Here is a 25,086-nt window from a genome sequence, read left to right as displayed (position 1 = left end):
GTGGCCCAGCGGTTAAGACTCTGTACTCCCAATGCAGAGGGCCCAGGTTTGATCCCTGGTCAGAGAACTAGGTACCGCATGCCGCAACTAAAGATCCCGTGTGCCACAACTGAGACCCCATGCAGCCAAATAAATATTTAAAAAAAAGACCTAGGGTGAAGATGTAATTTTCCCTGAGATGCTGCTCATTTTAGTTGTGAAAGAGAAAATGATGTCTTTTGGATATGAGAGCAGGTACCATCTTGTTTGAGTACCTGTTATACACAGACATTCAGGTGCTTTTAAACTCGGTATTATATTGTGGTAGTGGCAGAAGGTTAGTCTTGAAAGATTAAGACTGCTCTGTTTTTTGCAGAGTAAGATGGGACCACTGGCCTTTCTTACATAAAGGTGTAATGGGAGCTATCAGCCCAGTAGGCAGATGACCTCTGCTGATTGGCTTGACCTAGACATTGCCTTTGAAAGCTTTTTCTGAAGTAAGTCTGTTCTGTGAAAACAGATATATTTGCAAGAGAGGGGAGTGACTAGTTTTCTTCTTTGGAAAAGATTTAGTCACAGACATCACTAGTTTCTTAGGGGTGAGTTAGCTGACATTTTTGGCACTAACTCAGTGCATTTGTCACTTCAGGATTGTCCAGTGTGGTCAACCTTGAAGGTGTCACATTCCTCCCTCCTCGAACTCCATTATCAAAAATAGTCTTTGACATTTTTGAACCTTAGTTATCTTGATCTGTCTGGGTATAGGGTGCAGCTACATGTTAGTACAGTAAAGAATATTTCTAAGTGATAACCAGAGAAAGGCCTGTTAGAAAAGGAAGGAATGTTTGCAAATGGATAATCACAAAAGGTATTTAGGCCCCTCAGATTTCTAAATTAGGGGCTCAGATGGGAGGCGGGCATCAGAAAGATTCCATTTCTAAAAAATTCCAAAATGGAGTGTCTTCTCTATGCATTATTTGAAAGCACCTTCCTAGACTAAAGGATGTTGTCTACTATAAATATGAATTTAATCTGTTTGAATCAAATGCAGACCTGTTTTTCCCTCAGTGACACAAATGCGTCCTGAGATAGGATAGGACCACCATCTATGATACTTCTGAGAAGTAGATAGAGACATTTTATGAGTAATAATTTAATGTTGAATTTTGGGTAATAATTAACTTGAGTTCGGAGCAAGAAAGCCTTTCATGGTGGAGCTTTTTCCTCACCACTTGTTGCTTATCAGTACTATTTGTGGGATTAAGATAAGAATTTGTGGCCTGAATTTTATTTCCGTTTCTCACCTCCAACCTCCCCAAATCTAATGGATCAGAGGAAAGTGCAGATGTAGAAAGGAGAAGCTGTGAAGGAATTTTATTGCCTTATAATAGCCTTTGTGGCTCTATTGAGTGATGGAAAGCAGGGTATATTTCAGTAGTATGGTTGATGGAATGTGATCACTGCAGAGAATATGAAAATATTTTGGGTTTGGATAGTTTAGTGACTTAATAAATATTAAGTCTCCTTGAAAACGATATTGTGGAAAACAAGCAACACAAGTAGTTGGCCCTTGCTCTGCCTTTCATAGCTGTGAAAAGGAGGCATTTGAATGTCAGAGTTACAGAGGCTTCTATCTTACAAGATATCAATCTAATTATAAAATAATTGTAAATGTGAATGTGGGTATGCAGTTCCTTAGGGAAAAAAAGACCCACTTCTCTGCCATTTGCCCAAGGCAATATGAAAATTTAACTTTCCCTCTTTTTAATTCCCTTTGTCTTGTGTCTAATTCAATTAACAAAGGTCTCAGGACATTGGAACTCTAATAGACAATCATGAAGGTTATTTCAGCTCCATTAAAATTGCCACCTGGCCTAGGCTAGAAAAAATTTTGACTGAGGGGCCTATCCAGGGAGAGAAGTTGTTCTGTCTTCCGGAAAAATATGTAGGAAAATGGCAGCTTTGTTCTAGCTGCGTTCTTAAGAATAGTCTAGAAGCCTTCTTATGTTAGGTCCTTTCTGGTGATTAGCAAGTAAAATTTTCTTAAGGAGTCAGTGTGCTGAAGTAGAAGCATGTGCATTGTAGTTGGGCGGTTTTGGTTCTAAGTCATGGCTCTGCCATTGTTTAGCTCTGCAGTTGTGGTTTAGCAACCTAACTCCTTTCATTTCAGTTTCCTTATGTATAAAATGACAAAAAATAAGGAAACATTTCCTTCATAGAGCTGTTTGATGATAAAATGAGGTAGCCTATGTTAGACCCTCAATGAATGTCTCAAAAATGCTATAATAATAATTATATAATTATAACATAATTTATAATATATAATAGTTACATTATATAATTCTAATAACTATTCTTTTATTATTACTATTTATTTAATGAAACACCTTGTATGTTCCATGGGGTCCAGTATGTTGCTATATTTTTTGATAAAGGTGAAAATGTGAACATTTTAACCACTTCCAGTCATGTCTTTCTGGTAGTTGAAAAGGCAGATTCTGTAAGATGATTTGGTAATACCATTTTATGACACAATGAGTGTCCTGTCTTATGTTATTAGTTCAATATAGCTAGCTTCTATTTTTAATAAGCCCTTTGAATTATTATCTAATATATCTTTGAAGTCTGCATAGTTACTTAGGTATTATGTAAACTCAATAAAGCCTTTGCATTCTGGAATTTCAGAGGTAAAAGGAAACTAAGAATTTATCTACTTTTTAATTTTGCCGATTATGAAATTTAAGATCAGAGAAGTAAGTAACATGATTTGTCTAAGGTCACACAGGTTGAATTCAGGTCTTTATTTGTCTTTCTGTGGTGTGTGTGTGTCTCTCTCTTAAAATAAATGCAGTAAGTCTTGTGTTTGTAGTTCAGTTTCAGTAAGAAATCAGCATCCTGGTTACTCTGTGGCATCTATGGATTATTCCAGGGTATTTAATCACCCATTATAAATAGATTACTAGATTCCCTTTTCCCTTCAACTATAGTTTAGCATTTGGAGCCCCAGGAATGATAAGATTGGGAACTAGACTGACTGACCTACCCTGGTAGTAGTTCTGTCTTTGATTTGATCCTGACTGGAAGTTCTAGGCTGATGAAAACCCAGAATTTGATGCTCTGTGGCAACACTGTCCAATAGAGCTTTCTATCTTGATGGAAATATTCTGTGTACTGTCCAGTATAGTAGCTACTAGCCACAGAGGGTAGTTGAACGCTTGAAATGTGGCTGATGTGACCAAGGACTTGAATTATAAATTATATTTAATTTTAATTAATTATAATTTAAATTTAAATAGCCCCCTGTGGCTAGTGGCTATTATATTTGATAGCATAGTGATTATGGAATAAAGACCTTTGGAAAAACAGCATCAAACCCAAGAGAAGAGATAAAAGAAAATGCTAGACTTAGCTTGAGACTTGGCATGCAGTGCTTGCAACAAAGTAGGGCCCAACAAACAATTTTTTAAAATAATAATACAGATGTAAGGTTTTAAAGGAGGACCATGGTCTGCTAAGGAGATATTAGGAGATATTATAATAAATGACACCAAGGGTTGATGTTTTGTTATTTTTCATCCTATGGAGACTTTAAGTTGTCTGCAGAGGCTGGCCCTCCAGAGGTCAGATGATAGGGGCTGTCTTTCAGTAAGACTAAAGTCTGCATATGCCATGAATATTCCAGGAAGTGCACTCGCAGCATCTCAGATGATTTGCTGATGTTGAAAGTATTCCAATTAATTTCTATCTTATGGTGTCTCAAACATACATCATAGCCATTCCAATTCCTAATAAGACTGAGGGAAAACCAGAAGCCCTGGGTAAAAGGGATTTAAAGTGGTTGGAATCCTTGTTCAGAGTTTAAAATTGGGTTATAAAGAAATCCATTGTTTTTAAGCTCACTTCTCTTTCATATGTTTCAGAATGTTGAAAGGAAGGCAGTAGTCTAGGGAAAGTAGTAGTTCATGACGGAGTGACAGAGTCTCCAAGTCAGAAGGGCTAGATGTGAATTCCTGCTCTGCCCCCAACTGGCTGTGTAAGTTTGGGCAAGTGTGTTAACTTCTCCTGGAGACTACTTTACAGAATCATTGGAAAGATGAAGTATAAGTGAGAATGTTTGACTGAGAGTGATTGACAGGTAATACAGACTCTTTTTGGGAATTGTGGAAGTTACTGAGGTTCCTTGCAAGAATAAACTTTGCAAAACTCTCCTTGCCAAGTCTTCCCTGCTTGCTGAGTGTCCCCATGGCTGTAGGTCATGTAGAGGTCCAGCTAACATGCTTTCCCCCATTTGGTCATTGCTGGAAGATGTCAAGACCAATATAAATCTACATAACCATCTTTGGCCACACAGAAGCTTTTGAACGTTAGGCAAACTGGTTCAGTAGAAAGTTTTTCTCTAGTACAGAAATCTAGGGAAAATTTTCACCTTTAATATTTAAAATGATGTATACCAAAGCATTTTGAAGAAAATTAAGTACACATAGAACATATTATTAATAATATTTCTCTTGCTGAACTTTTTTTAGTTGCATTTCCTCTGGAAATTAATGCCATTTGTCACTTGCTCTGTTTTATATTTAGTATTTTGGGTTTTGACTTTTGGTTTATTGTTAATTAGAATAGTTGTTATTTATTGAGTGTCAAGGCTTTTATCTGTATTACCTGATTTCCTTAAAATATGTTGCACGTTGATTATTAGCATCCTGTTTTTCTAATAAGAAAGCTGAAAGTGACTTATGCAGACTAAGTGACTGCCCAAGATTGCTCAGGAATTAGTAACAGAGCTGGTGAGCTCCACGAGGGTGGAGACTCCTATTTTTCAGTGCTGTGTTCCCAGCACCTAGAAAAATGGCACATAATAGCTGTTTCTGAATATTGAGTGCCTAAGCACATGAATCAGTGGGTGAATAAATGAATGAATGCTTGATCCAAAGACCGTATTCTTGCCTCTTCACTGTGTTGCTTCCATTTAAGTTAGTGAATTGACAGCGCACTCAAAATTCAGTTCTGTACGCCATACATACATTGAGCCTCAGCTCTGATTGAGCCTTGTGTGGGCATTGGGGATAGAGTTGTGGTCTAGATAGATAGGGTTTGAGCCCTCACTGAGCTTATATTACAGTGGTGAGGACAGATGTCAGACAACTTATCATAGAGTGATTACTGCTGTGAAAAGGGAAGAACTGGGTGTTAGGAAAATTTATTTATATTGGGTCATCTGGTTTCTGAAATAAATATTATGTTGATATGTATCTTCTGTTTGCAGTTCTGAGTGCTTAGCACAGTGCCCAAAGTGCCCAGCTTCTGACACTTAGTAAGTACTCAATAAATGAACTAAATTGAGCTAAGCTAATGTTGAAAGTCTTCAGAGATTTATGGAGACAGAGGAGGCAAGAGTGTTGATCTTATCCCTTAGAAAACCAAATGTCTCCTTCCATAGACTTAAAATTTACTTAATACTTGTGAACTTGAATGAAATTACTTTGCCTCTTTGAGTCCCAGTTTCCTCCTCTGAAAAATGGAGATAGTAATAATAATAATGATAAGTTATTATAAATAGTGCATGTAAAGCTTGGATAAGTAGGAAACATTTAATATATGTTAACTATTACCTATAAATGCTGCCCCCAAAGGATTTCTCTGTAAGTGGAAGTGATGACATATAAGGAGGATTTCCCTTTAAAATTTGTCTTTCTTATACATATTTTAGAATTTAGAATTTGCTGCTCTTCATTGTTTCTTGATGATTTTGTTTAAAGCTGTTTCATATGGTAAATGTACAATAAATATTAAAAATTTTTCATCATACACAATTCAAACAAATACAAAAGTAGAGAAAAATAATATAAAGAATCTTCATGTACCCATCACATCGTGTCAACAGTTCTTAACTGCTGGTAGATCTGGTTTCATTTATGCTTCCTCACTTCAGATTTCCCCCAGTTGGTTATTTTGAAGCAAATCTCAGAAAATATATCATTTAAGATATAAATTCTTTAGTGTGTATAAGTACTTTTAAGGAAGATAAAGGTAAAATAAAGGTAAATAAAATGATAATTTGTCCTAGGTCCTTAAAATAATGGCATATTTTACTCCATGAGCTTTATCATTTTTTTCATATTGCTCAAATGGGTCTATCATTCTTTCTTTTTCTTTTTTCTTTGTGGTAAAATACATCTAACATAAAATTCACCATTTTAAACATTTTTACATGTATAGTTCAGTGGCATAAAGTACATTCACAATGTTCTGCAACTCTCACCACCATCCATCTCCAGAACTTTTATCATCTTCCCAAGCTGAAACTCTATACCCATTAAACAGCAGTTCCCCATTCTCCTCTCCCTCAACCCCTGACAGTCACCCTTCTACTCTCTGTCTCTGTGAATTTCAGTACTCTTTGTACCTCATATAAGTGGAATTACACAGTATTTGTTCTTTTGTGGCTGGCTTATTTCACTTAGTATAATTTCCTCAAGGTGCACCCATGTTATAGCATGTGTCAGAATTTTCTTCCTTTTTAAGGCTGAAAAATACTCCATTGGATGTATATACCACATTTTGTTTATCCTTTCATACATGGATGGGCATTTCGGTTACTTCCACCTTTGACTGTTGTGCTAATGCTGCAGTGAACATTGGTGTATAAATATCTGTTCAAGTCCATGCTTTTAATTCCCAGAATCGGAATTGCTGGATCATATGGTTATCGTATTTCTAATTTTTTGAGGAACCACCATGTTGTTTTTCATAGTGGCTACACTATTTTACATTCGTACCAGCAGTGCACAAAGGTTACAACTTCTTCACATTCTCACCAACACTTGTTATTTTTGATAGTAGTTATACTAATGGGTATGAAGTGACATCTCTTTGTGGTTTTGATTTGCATTTCCCAAATGATTGAGCATCTTTTGCTTATTGGCTATTTTCATATCTTCTTTGGAGATTTTGTGAACTTTTAAAGAGATTTGATTGCAGTTAGGAATGGTTTGACCTATGAACTACATGACCACTTAGATTTATGTCTAACCAAAATTCTGTTATTTTTGTTTGGATTTCTGAGCTACCTTTTTAATAATGGGGAGGTCTTTAAAGTCCTTTCTATCCTTAGCTTCCAAGTTTACAGTTAAAGTGAAACCTCCATAATTGACTCTTTTGGGTGATGGTAGTGATGAAGCTTAATGAATAAAAAAATTAAAAATAATAGCACATTTAAAAATGAATTCAGTTTTATTTGTTTTGAATCTATAAAGTAACTGCTTTTGGGGCTACTGGGATGGGACAGGCAGTCCACATCTCTTAAAGAATCTTGTAAATGTTTTAAAGAATATTCCAGACTCTCTCAAATTAGAATATTTATTGTCTTTCCTTGACTTTTATTTAGTCTTTCCATTCTTTTATTTTTAGTACATTTATGTTTGGAAAATGTTAGTGAATATAGAGCACTCATTCTATTCTTAAGGTAAGAATAGAGATATAATTGATTTTAACCAGAAAAGTTACTATTCATTTAGATTAGTATAGAAAGATAATTTAAAATGAATTTCTCTTTTCATCTTAAATCTTGTTTTTATGCAGTTGTATATTCTTTTCATAACATTTCTTTTAACTGATTTGAACTGATTAACTGATTTGAAGATGTCTTAGTATAGGTCATTTGGGATGAGACTTTCAATGGCTTCAATCAAAAGGACTTTATCTTTTGGAAATGTGTTCTAGCATTCCTCATTGCTGTCTTACTCTGAAAGTTTACTAGAAACTAATTAACTTACTTGTACACTATGATTTGTTTGACTTGTACCGTATTGATTTGTTTGACTCAAAGCTCATTATCACTTTATAAAACTGTGGTAAACCCCTCTGTCCTTGATATTTCTTTTCCTCTTCTTCTGTAGTAATAGCACTCTGCATTTTCATCTAGGCACATGGCCACTAGAATAAAGATTGCATTTCTCAGGCTCCCAGGCAGCTAGGCATGGCCATTTGATATATTCTGGCCAATGAGATGTAAACAGAAGAGGTGTATATCTGGGAAGTGCCCTTAAAGAAAGGGAGTATACCTTTCTTTTTTCCTTTTCTTACTCTTCCTGGCTAGAATGCAGTCATCTTGGCCAGGAGGTAGAAGCTGGGAATTATGGATGGCAGAACAACAAAAGGGAATGAACCTGGGTCCCTGATGATTATAGAGTCAGCATACAAACCTGACCTGCCTACATAATTCTATGTTAGAGAAAAATTAAAAATTAAGAATTCTTCTTCTATATTTTTTAAAGATTTTTTTAGAGCAGTTTTAGGTTTACGACAAAATTGAGAGGAAGGTACAGAGATTTCCCATATAATCCCTACCCTACATAACCAACCTTATTATCAACATTACTCATCAGAGTGGTAGATTTTTACAAAAGATAAACCTATACTGATGCATCATAATCAACCAAAGTTCATAGGTTACCTTAGGGTTCACTGTTGACGTTGTACCTTCTGTGGTTTGAACAAATACATAACGACATGTATCCATCATTATAATATCATACAGAGTAGTTTTATTGCCATCTTTATGTCTTCTTTAAGATACTATGATTTAGATTTTCTGTTACTTGCGACCAAATCAAATTCTAACCAACTTAACAACGACATCCAAAACCTTTTATTTTTAATCTGTAAGATAGTAATAGGGAAAAAGTTTTTTTTTTTCTTTTGAAATATACGTTTCTTGTTTTATTTTAAAAGCAGCCTATTTGCTTTCTAGGAATAAATCTAGTTTCTTTTAAATAATATAATTGAGAAATTCTGCCGCATTAATTATGTAAATAGTTCAATTTAATTTAGTAAATATTTACTGAACAATTGTTTTGTGCTAGGTAATTTTGCTAGAAGTGTTGGGGGTAAAGAATCAGTGATGACAATCATATATTCTTTATCAGAGCACTTTACAATTCCAAGATTGGAGGATCAACAGTTTTACAGTGAATTTCTTGTATATATATATGTGTATGTGTAAAACCTCATAAAATTGATGGTGCACTTATTAAATTTTTTATTATTTATTATTTTTAAATATTTGTTTATTATTTATTTAATTTATTTTGGGTCGCATTGGGTCTTAGTTGGGGCACACCGGATCTTCATTGAGGCATGCAGAATCTTTCGTTGTGGCAGGCGAGCTTCTCCTTAGTTGTGGTGTGCAGGTTTTTCTCTTCTCTAGTTGTGGCGTGCGGGTTTTCTCCTCTCTAGTTACAGTGTGCAGGCTCCAGGGCACATGGGCTCTTGTAGTTGTGGCGCGCAGGTTCCAGAGCGTGTGGGCTCTGTAGTTTGCAGCACTCAGGCTCTCTAGCTCAGTAGTTGTGGCGTGCGGGCTTAGTTGCCCTGCGGCATGTGAGATCTTAGTTCCCTGACCAGGGATCCAACCCGTATACCCTGCATTGTAAGATTGATTCTTTAACACAGGATCACCAGGGAGGTCCCTTACTCAATTTTAAAAAAATTCTTGTTTTCCTATGAGGAAACCAAGGCCTGGAAAGGTTATTTTCCCATGTCAAAAAATAAATGCACATTAAAACCATATGTTTGGGCTTCCCTGGTGGTGCAGTGGTTAAGAATTCGCCTGCCAATGCAGGAGACAGGGGTTCGATCCCTGGTCCGGGAAGATCCCACATGCTGCGGAGCAACAAAGCCCGCGAACCGCAACTACTGAAGCCTGCGCGCCTAGAACTTGTGCTCTGCAACAAGAGAAGTCACCACAGTGAGAAGCCCCTGCACCGCAATGAAGAGTAGCCCCCACTCGCAGCAACTAGAGAAAGCCCACGCACAGCAACGAAGACCCAACGCAGCCAAAAATAAATAAATACAATAAAATTAAAAAAACAAACAAAAAACCCCATATGTTTCATTTTATTGCCAATTAAGTATGCTAGGTATAAGAGTAAACACTTTTAAAATTTTTGAATTTATTTCTTTACCTTAGAAATTACTCATATGACAGATTTTATAGCTGAAGATGCTCTTCTTGCAATGTCTTTTTAGCTGATTTGAAAATTGAATCATTTTACATACTAAAACACAAGCTACTTAAAGTTGTGGAGCTAGGCCAGTACTGCCTACGTTTATTTGAACACTATATATGAGCCTTATTTTATGCTTATAAAAAATTTTATAAGCATTTTGTTGAGCATATTTATGAAAAAGAATTACCCTTCTTGGTAGCATCTTCGTGGGAAATTGTACATTCTTAACCATGCAGATGAGGTGCTGAGTTGAATTTTAACAAAGAGAGTCAAGTAAGTGCAATGAAAACAATTTATTTATACCATCTATTCCATCAATCTGTGGTGCCTGAGTATATCAGAAATACCCACACAACAAAGCAAAATATAGACATTTCTGCTGTGGCATAATAAGTTCCACTAAAAAAGCCCCACACTCTGCAAAATCACACACTAAAAATAACTGGCATTTTGGAGGAAATAGAATTGGAATAGATCACTCAAAATGTTTTAACCACCAAAACATTTAATGTTATAATTAAGCAATAACCAAAAAAATCTTATTAAAACTTCTAGCATGTCTATAAAAACATGCTAACTTCCCTATAAGTAAAGAAATAACACAGTAATACAAGACTTTACCTTTAGAAAATACAGGCGAGGGTGGCTTGATGGAAGAGTATATAAGGAAGTATTGTCTGCTGAATTATGAAAACAAGGACAGAGGGACGTTAGCAGCAGAATTTGCAGGTAGAGGAGCAGTGACAGGCTTACCATGAAATGGTTCTGGCTCCTTATCTAGTGTTTGCTTGTTTGTTTTGTACAAATATATGAGAGAAATGTGCAATAAACCCTTTTGAAACCTAGCATTTAGCCAGACTGAGCCAAGAGGAAGAATGGGTCATGTGAGCAGTGCTACATTCCTCCAGTGCTTGCTGCATCCACTATGGGTATACTTTGTGTTTGGCTGTTGTATTGTGGTGGCACAAAACGTAGCGTGCTAAGAAATATTGTGCATGAACCTATGGGGCTTCTATGTTGGTCTGACATAATTCCCTCGTTTACCTATGGACTAATTCTTGCTATGGAAATACACTCTGTGTGAAACACACTACATCAAATGATTGTTAAACTCCTCACCGTTGAGCAAGGGAGACCTGCCCAGTCCAGGCAAGAAAAAAAGCAAGTGTGTTTGAACTAAGGGTGGTGCAAGGAAAGAAGGCAGAGGAGGTGAACAATGGGTAGATAAAGGCAGACAAGGGAAGGTGAATGCTTTGAGAACACAGTTTCCCATGTGTGATTTTATTTGATTTTCATAACAGTCCTATGAGGGGGTACTGTTCCCTCATTCTACATATTAGGGGAATGAGGCCCAGAGAGGGTAAAGACTTGGCCCAAGATCGCACAGATAGAAAATGGTGGTGTCAGGATTTGAAATCAAGTCTGTGTAACCCCAAATCCTGTGTTTTACAAACTATAGAAGGTGACTTCCCTACTGGGTTGGAATATGGGCCCTGTAGCCCGAGTCTTCAAGGCAGTGGGCCACACTTCTGTGGCTTTGTGAACTTAGGGAATCTTTTAAACTCCCTGAGCCTTTTTTACCTCACATATGGAGGTGCTAGGAATAGCCACTTCAGAGGATTATTGTGACAATTGTATATGATTACACATGTAGAAGTGTTTTACAAATGTGTAAACATTATGCAAGCAATAATGCATCTTATTTTCTCTCCACGAAACTTCCAGCTCTTTACATTAAAAATGATTATAAATGTTTTTTTTAAGATGACAGGCTTAGTAGTTTATATAGTCACAAGTTAAAAAGCAGAAAGAGGAAAGTCCCTGGGAAGTTTGGTTCCAAAGCAAAACGCTTCTGTATGTTAAGTAAACTGAAGGAGGGAACCATTGATTCCAGCTGCAGCTACTGCTTGCATGTGTGCTTATTATTTTTTTTTTTTTATCTTTTTGGCTCTGTAAGAAGATCTGGTTCTGGTTTCCCTTGTGTCCCTAGAGAAACTAACGTATCACTTGGCAGATTTAGTGGATATTTAATAACTGACAGATTTAGGACTGTGTGAAGGAAGAAAGAGAATTGTGGTTAAAATTTTTACAACAGATTCAAAATATTTGTTTCTACTATTTTATTAAAAAGTAGTTCCAAAAACTAAGACAAAAATGACAGTTTCTCAGTTTGCTTTGTAAGTTGTTAAAAGCAGTGGCATTTGCTGCAATCTCAAGAGTGTTTAAATAGCCACTTAAGCCCTTACAGAGTAAAAGTACATTGGACTAATCTGAAGTCCCCGGTTCCGACTTTGCTTATCATTACTAACTGGTTGGTTTGGACAATCTGTCTGGGTCTTAATTCTTTGCTTTGTGAAACGTGTGTGTTTGTGCATGTGGGAAGGGCATAGTTGATGTAAAGATGCTTTCCAAGCAGTGCTAAGGTTTCAAGGTATGATTCAAGGTGCTGGAATAACTTCCCATACTCCCCCGGTAACCTGAGAGATATAATCCATCTCTCAAGGTTATAGACCACCCCATTACAAGTGGGCTCAGTCTTTAGTTCCTTGCTGTGCTGTTTCATTTTATTTGGTTTAGCCCTTCTTATTAGTGTGGAGATTGGAATAATCAATGTGCAGGAAATTGTCTCGTGGATATTATTTTTGATTGTTTGGAACATTTGACTAGCAAAACCCAGTGCCCCTTCCTGCTAGTTGTTAATGACTCCTAATGTGTCGTAATTTAATAATGCTTCTGGAAATAAATGTTTGCTTTCTTTTGTATTTGCATATATTAGAGCTTTTGCATAAATCAACTGATGTTTCTGGAAGTGATTGTATAGCTAGAACTACTGATATGGATTTTTGCCAAGACATGGCCTTTTTCATTGCAGTTCCCTCTTTTTATAAAAATACAAAATGGTCATAGTATTCAAAGGAAACTGAAAAATCCATGGACTTTCTTAATGCTACTTTTTAAAAACTACATTAGAGAAGGAAACTTTTATCAGTTGAGTGGCTATTGCTGTTTGGGAGGAATGCTCTGTTTGCCCCTCCTCACTGTATTGCCCTATGATATACAAAAGAACTTTCTAACAGCCATTCAACTGTAGAATGAGTCCCTTCAGGATAGGAAGTTTCTTTTTTTAAGAGGTGCATCAGTTCAGTGAGACTGAGTGTCATTGAGCTTATTAAAGCATTCCATGGCCTAGAATGATCTTAATGATCTATATGACCCATATAACCTCTGACTGAGAACAGATTCTGCTGTTTCAACCATTGCCCTTGTTTTTAGTGGAAACCTTAATTATTCTTTCAAGGGAAAAAGATTTTAAACCACCAATTAACCACCATCTTCATAATGTCAGTCTAGAAGCTGAGAATTCTGAAAAGCTTTTACTTTTCTCATCCACTCACCTGCTTATTCTAGATGATTGTATTTCTGGTTTACCTCGTTTTTATTGGAAGGGAATAAGACACTTTTTTTTTTTTTTTTTTTTGTGGTACGCGGGCCTCTCACTGTTGTGGCCTCTCCCGTTGCGGAGCACAGGCTCCGGAAGCGCAGGCCCAGTGGCCATGGCTCACGGGCCCAGCCGCTTCACGGCATGTGGGATCTTCCCGGACCGGGGCACGAACCCGTGTCCCCTGCATCGGCAGGCGGACTCTCAACCACTGCGCCACCAGGGAAGCCCTAAAACATTTTTTGATATATATTATATTGACTTATTCTACTAATAGATTTCTGAGCAAGTTCCTTTGTGGTTATGGTTTTGTTTTACTTAAACATTATAGAACCAAACAATGTTCATGAAACTATAATATTATACTTGCTATTTATGTAGAACTTTCACAGAAACTTATTAAAACAGAGAAATACAAAGGACTATTTTTTCTATGAAAACGATGAGAAAACTAAGATGCAAAATAAATAGAACATTTTTGTATTAATAAAGAGATCTAATAAAACTCAAAATGGCCTTTTGATCTTGCTAATAGATCATAATGCCTATACAAATAGTTTTGATATTCTTACAAAAAATAAGAAAATACAGTGTATTCCTTTAAATCATTGTTAAATTATTGAGATTTAAGGAGTCAAATCATGACTGTCAGGCTCAGTAAAAGATTGCCATAGCCTAACATTTAAGCAGTATTTTGACCTTTACAGAGTGCTTTTAGAGATGCTATTTCTTTTTAGCCCTCATAGTTATCCTGTGGGAGTTATTATCCTTATTGAGTACGGCAGATGAGAAACCTCAGTCGTAGACTTAGCCAAGATTATAGATCTGAGGACACAAACCCAGGTTTTCTAACTCACAAAGTAGTTCTCATTCTTCCAACCTAAGTCTTTCCTTAGTTATCTAGATACCATTTTGAATACACCTGTTATAATGGCCTCAAAGTAAAGACTGGAATGATCCAGTTGAGATATATCCAGTCACTACTGGATTACTCATGGCAAATTCTCACATGTGACTAAACAAACTTTGTGAAGTTGCTGTCACCTCAGTAACCTCATCTCACCAACTGAGTGTTTTTCTATCAATACCAGTAGCCCAGCAGGCCTTGAGGAGTAAGTGGTGGAGAAAGCTAGGCGAGGCAAATGACAATATTGTAGTGGTTGATGCCTTTAAGGAGAGCCTAGGTCTGCCTCTCTGTTGGTCTGTTTGGAGATTTTTTCTAATCTCCACCTACTGAATTTCCTCTCTGTGAGAGACTCTTCAAAACAAAATAAAACCTTGTATTTGTTACCTTTCTCCCCCCAGGCGACAGTGAATTGAGACCAACTCAGTTATGACTGTTCACCATTTTGGAAAAAAACTCTCCATCCCTTGCAGGCGGCAGTGAAAACAAAGGCTGGTGGGGAAATAGGACTGTCTGTTGCATTCCTATGTCAGAACCTGTATTATATGGTTCAGAAGTTGAAATTTTAATTTTTTTCTTCCTCCTGTTTGTGTCAATTTGTGGGGAGGGTTCAGAGGCTTTATTTTATTAGTATTCCAACTAAATTCTCCAGGGAGGGTCAAGCTGCCAATAAGTTTCTGCTTCTCATTTGTTTACAGGTATGCAACTAGGAGATACACCACAATCAGGTTTTCAAAACAGTTTGCACAATTAATTAGGCTTTATCTAAAAGGGAAGTGTTTCGTTGTTTTTGATATTTCATTGGCAGTGTATGAAGTAAAAAATTACTTTTTAAAATTGAATGGTACTATTTGGAATAAATGTTTAAATGAAAGGACTGGAGTGGAGGCTGAGGGTACAGTGGGTGAGAGGGAGATTCAGTGTGAAAGTACCCCAAGAACAATTTTGGAAACTAGACTGTGCTCTCAGTCTATTACAATCTATTACAATTTTAACCTTCCTGGACCAACAAAATTCCTCCTCTGTCTGTCCAACTCTCCCAACATTTGATTGATGTTTCTTTTATGATACGAATCACTTTTCATCTCTGCCTTACCATATGTCTTTGTATTGTGTGTGTATGAATGAATAATTACCTTGTGATCCCCTAACTGGGAATATCTGAATATAAGCTGTATTTCTCATTTCGTATTTCTGTAAAACATTCCTGGGCAAACTACTAGCTGGCTAGTAAAATTGCCCAGAGTTCTACCCATGAGTAGATTTAAATCACTGCTGTTTTAGAGAGTCTATGGATTGAGTGAAACTAGTAAGTAAATGCAGAAATAAAATAGCAAAAATGATTGCTAGATTCCAGGTCTAAAACAGTCTCACAGTATGTAAAAGTGAATAAGTAATAGTAATAATAGTGACTCTAATAAGAATATCAAAAACAACAGTATAATAGTTAAAATATATTATTTCTTTACCATATGTGAGGCATTGTGCTAAGCACTTTACATATGTTATATAATTTAATCCTTAAACTAGTTACAGATTTGGAGAACTTAGGGAAGATGCCAAGGCTAAGCTGCATTGACAGAGCCAGGATTCAAACCCAGATTTTTTTTTAAAGCTTGTTCTCTCCACCATTATATTATAATGCAATAGATTCTCAATCGGGTTTCATTAACAGTTTTTCACCCTCAAAGTGAAGCTAAGAGGTTTTGCAATCTTAGTGGTGACTTCAGTTCAATAAACAACAGCACAATGGGTAAGTGATAATACCCTCTTTCTAAAATTAGACTGTTTCTCTCATTTTTGATAGACAGGATTAGGAGTTGGCAATAAAATAGTATGTATATTTTAAATGTCTCTTTAGTTGGTTTTTGACATCTGCTGGAGCAAACAGTTTAAAAAAATAGAAGGAAAAATCCACTGAAGAAGAATGCATTTAATATAGGAATTATGAAAAAGCTGTACTAAATAGAGATGAAATGATGACTGATGAAAACATTTGTTGCATCCAAATAGAAACAGGGTTTTATTTTGCTTTATAGTGTGGAAGATTATGCCTTTAGATTCTAGGGTGTATAAATAGTTTCCATTAGAAAATTCAACCACAGAGTGGCTTGACTAGTATAGTGGAACTTCTACCACCTATTTTCTGGACATTATAATTCTGTTTTTGCATAAATGGTTTCAATAGCTTTTTTTTTTTCTTTGCCGTACGCGGGCCTCTCACTGTTGTGGCCTCTCCCGTTGCGGAGCACAGGCTCCGGATGCGCAGGCTCAGCGGCCATGGCTCATGGGCCCAACGGCTCCGCGGCATGTGGGATCTTCCTGGACCGGGGCACGAACCCGTGTCCCCTGCATCGGCAGGCGGACTCTCAACCACTGCACCACCAGGGAAGCCCTCAATAGCTTTTTGTTTTATCAACCCTCTTACACTTCAGATCACATTGAGCTTGCAATCAAAGGAAGTATTTTTCAGAGAAGCTACTGTATAGCAAGGCCCTCTTCAAGTTCTGTTGATACTTTCGTGATCGATTATTTAAACCTAAACACTGGCTTTATGTTGAAATCTTTCTAATTACATTTTATTGAATTTCATTCAGTTTTTCATCATGTTGGGTTTTTTTGTCTGACAGATCATACGTTCTATTCCATTTCACTCTCAGATGTGTGACATGGGCCACTTAAAGCTGATCGCATCAGAAGACAGAGCCATGAGCCCTCACTTTAGTTAAAAACTTGCCACGAAATTTTCATTGACTTATTAACCAGTATTTTCTGTAAAATCTAATTTGAAAACATCATTTTCAATTCTAATTTCTAATCATTGAAATTTAATGTATCTTTATAATTGACCTTAAATATATATATATATTTTTTTGACCTTAAATATATTTTGAAAATAAGATATGACATAAATAATAATATAGATAAGCTTCAAATACGTTTTTTAAAGAACAAGATGAAGTACAGACAATAAACATATACAAAATTTGGTAAGAGCTGTTGCGGGCAGGCCTGTTGATACTGTTGGTTCGAAACCTCAGGAGCTTCCTGGGTGAAACCTGAAACCCGCTCCATACATGGAAGGCAAGGGGAGATGGAAGAGGCAGACACTCCAGTTTGGTAGGTGGCAGGTGGAATAAGCAGGAAACTCATGTATGAGACTTGCCTTGGGCAGCTAAAATAGGTCTCCACATCTGCCCGCCAGAAACTTAAAAAGGTTATCTAGTTACATCAACTATATACCTCAATGAAAAATAGTAATAGTGCTAAGGTTGAGAAACCCTGGAAAAAAAAAAAAGTTTATCTAGAGGCCTTTAACTGGGTTCAGTCACATATTCAGTTCAGATGGTCTCAACACCACATTGCTCTCGGAAGTCTGCGTTCTTCAGAACGGCTTCTGCTGGGAGAACCATGCCTGAAATGTGTAATCCAAGGACTGGAGAGGGATGAAGAGCCTCTGACTGCCCAGTGCAGCTCAGGGGTCAACCTGCAGTCACGTCCTTTCCATGCCCTCTTCCAACATATACATAGCGAAGGGAAGTGAAGGGACTTCACTTACTATTATTATTATTATTTTTATTATTATGATGATGACTTATTATTTATGTCATATCTTATTATTTATGTCATATCTTCACTTCTCATAGGGAAGTGAAGAAGGGGAGGTGATAGCAGAAGGATTCTCTACATTTAATAAGCGAAGGTGCAAATGAGGAGGCCAGATATGCCCAGCAGACAGTCTATGGTGATAAGCCTTACTTCCTGGAGTGTCCTGAGAGAAAGACAGACTAAGAGTGGAGTTTCTTTGCCCCTCACTCAGGAGTTGATGTAATAACACAGCTGGGGTCCCATAAGTTGGATGTTGAGGGATTGCTTCTTTCCCTCAGTCTTTTCCCATTAGAGGTGACTGGAGATGAAGCTCCTGGAGGTACCTCTGTCTGCATAGGAATCCTAGGGAGGAAAACCGAAGTTACCGGTGGTGTTTGAACAGCTTATGACTTTCCTAAGGAAGCTAATAGCCCTGGGGAAGCTGACCTTTGCTGGGGGATTTGGCAAAGGGATTACACTGTTTTATGGGTAGATCCTGTTACCGTGTACTTAAGTTTATTTAACAGTGTAGTCTCTAGAGTAGAGGCTACATGTGACATAGTAAAAAAAGAATAAAAAACTAATGGTTGTTCGAAGTCATCCTGTTTACCTGGAGAAGTGAGAAAAATTACATTTTCCTCTAATCAGCGTACAGATATTCTCTCTTTCTCTCTCTCTGTCCCCCCACCTTTCTCCCTCTTTCTTTCCCTCCCTCTGTGTCTCAATACTTGATTTGGACTTAAGAAAAAGAAAGTTAATAACTTCTGAGCATAATGTTATCCTACAACACAACAGACACATGCACAGCAGATATCAGATCTAAAATCTGTGCTTGATGCCTTGGAGTTTGAAAAATGGTCTCTACATAAAGGTTGGAGTGACCCAAATGGATCACCATTTCTCTTGTCAATAGGCATATCCTGTAACTTTCCTATAGTAATGAAGTGAATGTCAAAAAAGATTTATTTGGGAGGCAAGTATGTGCACCTGTGTCTGACAGTGGATTATGCATACATGAAACATGCCTTGAAGCTGTTCAGATCCTTTAATTTTCTCCTACTTCCAACACTCATGTTAACAACATAAATACCCGTTTTACTGTTGTGTGATCATTTTGCAATTTTGTATTTACAGCTTTGTGTGAGTAACTGGAGAGTGAGCATGGTAGTACTTATTGTATGACTTTTTCCCCTTTTATTTTTTCCAGTTTTATTGAGCTATAATTGACATATTACATTGTTTCAAGTGTATAACATAAGGATTTGGTATTTCTATATATTGTGAGATGATCACCACAGTAAGTCGAGTTAACATGCATCACATCACATAGTTACACATTTTTTTCCTTTTGATGAGAACTTTTAAGATGTACTTTTTGGCAACTCTCAGATATCCAATATTGTTAACTTTAATTATCATGCTGTATATTATATCCCCAGAACTTACTTATCTTATAACTAGAAGTTTGTACCTTTTGACCACCTTCACCTACTCCATCCCCCTCTCTGGCCCCTGGAAACTGTAAATGTGATTTCTGTTTCTATGAGTTTTTTTCTTTTAGATTCCACATATACGTGAGATCATACAGTATTTGTCTTTCTCTGTCTGACCCGCTTCACCTAGCACAATGCCCTCATGGTCTACCAATGTCATTGCAAATGGCAGGGCCTTCCTCCCTTTATGACTAAACAGTATTCCACCACATACACACACCACACCCTCTCCATCCATACATCTGCTGATGGATACCCAGGCTGCCTCTATGTCCTCGGCACCATAGACAACACACACCACAATGAACGTGGAGGTGCAGACATCCTCTGGGGATAGTGATCCTGTTTCCTTCAGACATATCCAGAAGTGGAACCGCTTGACCATATGGAAGATCCATTCCTAGTTTTTTGAGGAACCTCTGTTCTGTTCTCCTCAGTGGCTGCATCAGTCCATACTCTCACCAACAGTGAATGAGGCCCACCCTCATCCCTGCCAGCACTAACCATCCCTCATCCCCCTGATAACAGCCATTCCAACAGTTGTGAGGTGACACCTCACCGTAGCCCTGCTCTGACCTTCTTAATAATTCCATACACTTGCTGGACACCTGAATATCTTCTTTGGAAGAAGATCCATTCAGTATTGTATGGCTTCTGTGTAACTAGTAGGTACAAGGATCCCCTGCTAGTTTGGATCACAGTGATCACTCACTAAGAATTGATTGAAAAAGGCCGCATAGGTCCCTTGCATCTAGTTTCACATTGTTGTGCTTAACAGCACCAGGAAGGCCTGCCATTGTAGTGAGTAAAAAGTTTGTCACATTGACATAGAGAAAATCTTTGTTGTGTAAATAATTGTTTTTTCTTAGTTACTAGAATCCTTTAAATCTCCTTAGAGTCAGGTTGTTGATGGGGACGAGTGGGCATTGAAATATGTCTGACGTTGACTAGTTTCAGATGTGTTTACCAGTATTTTTCTCATATCAAGATTACCTTGTTTATGAACTTTACATCCATTTTTTTATTCCTCTTCATTTAAAATGTAGCTTTGACTATAAAGTCATAACTTTATAGTAGAATGTGAAGTGTTATAGATTACTCTGACCACAGAACAGTTTTCATTCTGAATATGAGTATTAAATATATTTCTTAAAGAAAGAGCAATGAGCTGAGCCTTATGAAATAGGTCAGATTTTGACTTAAACATATAAGTTAGAAGAGGCGTCTAGCCGGGGAAAAATAGCCAGAGAAAATTAATAGGTATGAGAATAAGCCATGGAAAGTTGGTGGGCAACAGTAGGGAATGATGCCAAGAAGTGAGATCAGATTCTGAAAGGTCGTGATGATCGTGATAAAAGAATTTAGCATTTATTCAGCAGACAGTGTTGCTCTATAGAAGAGTTTTTAATTGGGGGTGACTATGAATTAGGAGGTCTTCTGAAGCAATACAAAGATTGCACACGTGAGAAGGCAGAAGGCTCAATAATAAGGCCCTCATAAAATCCCCAGGAGGGTAGTGAGGGCGTAAGTTATACTATTTGCAGAGAAAATGGAAAAAAGGGCATTGGTTATATATGAGATGTAGCATCACTAGGTGGTAATAGAAAAGCAACCATCATCTGTGTCATAAGGCAAAAAATGTTCTGGGTTTCTGCTTCCATATCTATTCTTTTCCATTCCAAATTGTCTCCAGGGCAATGCATCCTGTGTTTAAAATATTCACTATAATAGTCTGTTTTAAGTGAACAAGCTAGTGATAAGTAGCTAGAGAGTTAGTTTAAATTTAAAGCTCATTTATTCCTTCCTCTATTGAGTAGAAAAGAAAATCATCATCATTATTGTCATCATCGTGATCAGGACTATCATCTAACAACACCGAAGGCTATCTGTGCTAACCGCTATTGTTCATAATCTCACTTATTGCTCATAATAGCCCCTTGAGGCACTCTTACTATACCCATTTTACACATGAGATAGATGAGGCTTAGAGAGATTAAATAGCTTGCCTAGGGCCACATAGGTAGTAAATGGCAGAGCTGGGCTTTGGGCTCAGGCAGCCTGGGCTTTAAAAAATGACACTGTTTGCCTATGCCGCTTTGCTACAGCAGTATATCAAGAATAGATTAAATTCTTTTACTATGAACTTCCAGAATTTACCCTAATTATTTGAGTATGTTACGAATCTGTCATATTGGGGTTTGGGGTATATTTCAGAACAGTTGTAACCCAGCGGGTTGGGTTGACTGGAATCAGATTCTCAGGGTGTCAGGACCTCAGACAGCTCTCAGGCTTGTTCTCTAATGGGAACTGCTTCTGTCTGGCATTTTCATTTGTCCTATTTTCTACTAGTTAGCCTTCATCCTATACTTCACCTTTTGTCCTCCCTCATAACATTAAATTATGTTGGCTCACTCTTCTGATTTCTAACTCCAAAATTTTGAGATTAGAATCTCATTGCCTGGTTTATCTTCTGATACTTGGGCATAGGTTTGCCACTGCCTAGTGTGTGCATTGGCTGTCCTTCAATGAGAACCCAGTTTCTCTTCTTAAAACTGGATTTGGGGGAAGGAGAAGACTGTACTCCCCTAGGCCTGCCCCTTCAGCGAGAGTGATGGGTGACACAGGCTCTGACAGGTACCTCTTTGGTTTAGAAGAAGTAGATGGTATATGTTACAAATGCATCACTATTTAAGTAAAATAAATTGTCACATCATCTATTGGTAAACACTGTGTATTAGCCAGAACTTGGTGTGTTCATTGGCACTTAATATAGCCACAGAAACTTATTATCAGGAAATTTTCTATTATCACAGAATCAAACACTTCACCTTTTATTTTTTTTTAATTTCCAAATAAAAATATCACAGTAGTTTGTAGTGTATGAGAATAACTATGATATTTAAATGATTAAATCAGTTAATCAAAATCCCTTGGTTTTTGTTTTCTACTTTGATAAAATTTACATGTTTGTTTCTTACTGTCAGAAGAATTTAGAAATCATTTTATTTCCCAGCTCTATCAAATTGATTTCTGTCCTTTGGAGTAGTCTAAGACTGCAGCATAAAATTCAAGGTCTGGGCAATATTTGTGTGATTCTGTTTTCATTTGTTCCTCATTTGGGAATTCATGAATTATGATATCTTTATCTTACATTTCATAGACTATTTGCTAGGAAAAGGTAGGGCCATTGACACTGTGATTGTATGGAACTGATACTTGCTACTCTACAGCCCAACAGGATTTCTGAAACTAGCACCTTCAGTAGTAATCATGTTGGTATTTATTATTTAATGCCATAAAGGTCTTCAGGTTTTCTGAGAACACCTGAGGGGCTGCCTGGCATCAAGGCTCAGTTCACCCTTAAAGGGCAATTCATGCAGCTGATAATTCAATTCAGGGTAAACTGTTTTTTTACTTGAATTTTTTACATGTAGGTTATTCAACCATCAGATTTTTTTCATTAACTTTCTTTATATGAGAAACAAGTGGCAGATAAGCTGCTATATGTATATTTGTTAAAACAACTTCTGATGTCAGTTATAGGGTGAACATAGAGTCATTAATATCTTACAACACCTGAACCTATTAAATAATGGTAGCAGATATGTGTGGATTAAGTGGAGAAATAAAATAATCCTGGAATGTCTTCTGAATAATTATTTTAAAAGATCCAGTCATTCACTTTTAGTTCTGCAGTTGTATACCTACTATGTCCTCACTGCTGTGGGAGGCTATAAAAATGAATAAGATGTGTTAGAGGTGGCAAGAGAGATATAAACCAGAAGACTGAGAGTGTAGAGGACAGAGATGTTACCCTCATATGGCATAATTTGGGCAGATTAATAGAGGAGGGGTTTGGATGAGTTGAGTTTGAATACGTGGAATGGGAGGTATGTTAGTCCAGTTGAAAAAGAGAGGAGAGAACAGACATGGAGCAGGGGTGAGTTCTCTGAATGCTAAGAGAATAGCACAAGGTCTTTTGGAGATGAAGTATAGATTTTACAAAGGATATGTGGCTTACCAGTGAAGGAGGCAGGTTGGAGCCAGCTTGTGAAGAGCTTGAATTCCAGACCAGAGGTTTGTACTTTATTCTACAAATAACAAGCAAGAATTATACAGTTTAAATCAGGACACATACACATACACATATACACATTTTTGAGCTGTGTTTTAAGAAGTCTAATCTGTCTACTATGTGTGGGATATACTAGAGAAGATTATTTAGGATTATGGTTATTAGTTCTAGGTATATTTTATTCTTTAAATTGGGCAGTAAATATCTGATATATGTGGTAATTCTGACAGAACTGAAGCAACCACAACCTCCTAGCCTCATGTTGTTAGGTATAAATGACAATATTCTTTGGTTTGAAGTAATAATTTTAGGAAGAAGTTTGGAAGAGTCTGACATTGAAGTAGTTAAAAATCTGACTTGTGATTCTGAATCAAGTGGAATAGTTTTCACTATGCTTTTGGAAAGTGAATCTGATGTGTCCACCCAACTTCATATTTGGAATGTCATGGAAGCATGTTGGCTGAGCTGAAAGGGAGATAGGGTTCACATCCAGCTGGAGACTCTGAATTGCTTAGAAGCAGAAAGCATTGGAGAGAAAAAGACTACTCATGCTTACTACGTTTTTAATATAGAAACAGCTTCATTTCTTTGGGAGATAGAAAGGGCAATAATGCTCAAAGATGAGATGGCCAAAAGTGACTCTGTTATTCTGCAACAATTTGATCTGAAAGAATTTCTTCCTGTGGTCGTACAGTTTAAGGAGAAATTTATTATCTCCTCCCCACCACGCTTCCCAAATTTGGACCTAGGAATTGGATTTGGGAAAGAATAAATTGACACCAGGTTTAAATATTTATAAAATCTTTATGAAACTCCCTTTTTCAGATCTAGACTTCCTGTACTGAGTGGCAGTCTGCATGTCTTCCAGTCATTCACTGTGGGCCAGTGCTTATAACAGTGGGTTTTGCTGTTTCCTCTGTCCATTCAAGTTATATAACATAGAGTGTTTACACTGATATATTAGGTAGTTGTCCAGTCCAATTTCTATTTTGCTTTGTATTGTAGACACAGCTGCATTTTAATTTTATATGTTATTGGAACAGAGAAGGCTTGTGCCCACATCCCAACCACCCCTTTTTTGCTACTGCTACAGAAAGTGCTTGCCTCACTGCAACACTCAGCACCCTCTACCATAACTGTATATTTACCTTGTATCTCCACTAGTCTCTGTTGAGAGAAGAGGCATTGTCTCTCCTTTCTAGTTCCAGTGCCTAACACAGTGCCATCAGTTAATGTTTACTCAACAAATACTATTAATTAAATTAATGGATTGTTTACATAAATAATTGTAACCTTTTCTAAGGCATCACATCACCTAGTTTGGTTTAACTACTCTAGTCAAAGGGCCAATCGCTTAAGTGAGAGAAAGAACAAAGGTCAACCATTTGTTTAACTTATGGAAATGTCAAAGTTATCAGTTCACTCATCTCTTTATTCAGTAGGTGCTGTGCTAAGTCATTTGGGAATAACACACTTTCTGCAGTTATTTCAGTGTGATAAGTGCTTACTGTGGATGAATTCATGGAGGGTTCTGTCCAAAGGATAAACATTTATGTTGCACTAGAGAGCCTGAAAAGGATTCCTGGGGAAGGTGATGCTGA

General features: G+C 37.1%; 1 protein-coding gene across 9 annotated transcripts in view; it reads left to right on the top strand.

Annotated features, from left to right (window-relative positions):
- RGS7 (regulator of G protein signaling 7) overlaps positions 1-25,086 on the top strand; it is a 603,142-nt gene that overhangs the window by 5,787 nt on the left and 572,269 nt on the right. The window lies entirely within an intron of this gene.

This window comes from Orcinus orca, chromosome 1, assembly GCF_937001465.1.
Source record: "Orcinus orca chromosome 1, mOrcOrc1.1, whole genome shotgun sequence".
In the NCBI taxonomy this organism is placed as follows: Eukaryota; Metazoa; Chordata; class Mammalia; order Artiodactyla; family Delphinidae; genus Orcinus; species Orcinus orca.
Note: the sequence above shows the minus strand (reverse complement) of the source record. Positions and strands in the feature narration are given on the sequence as shown.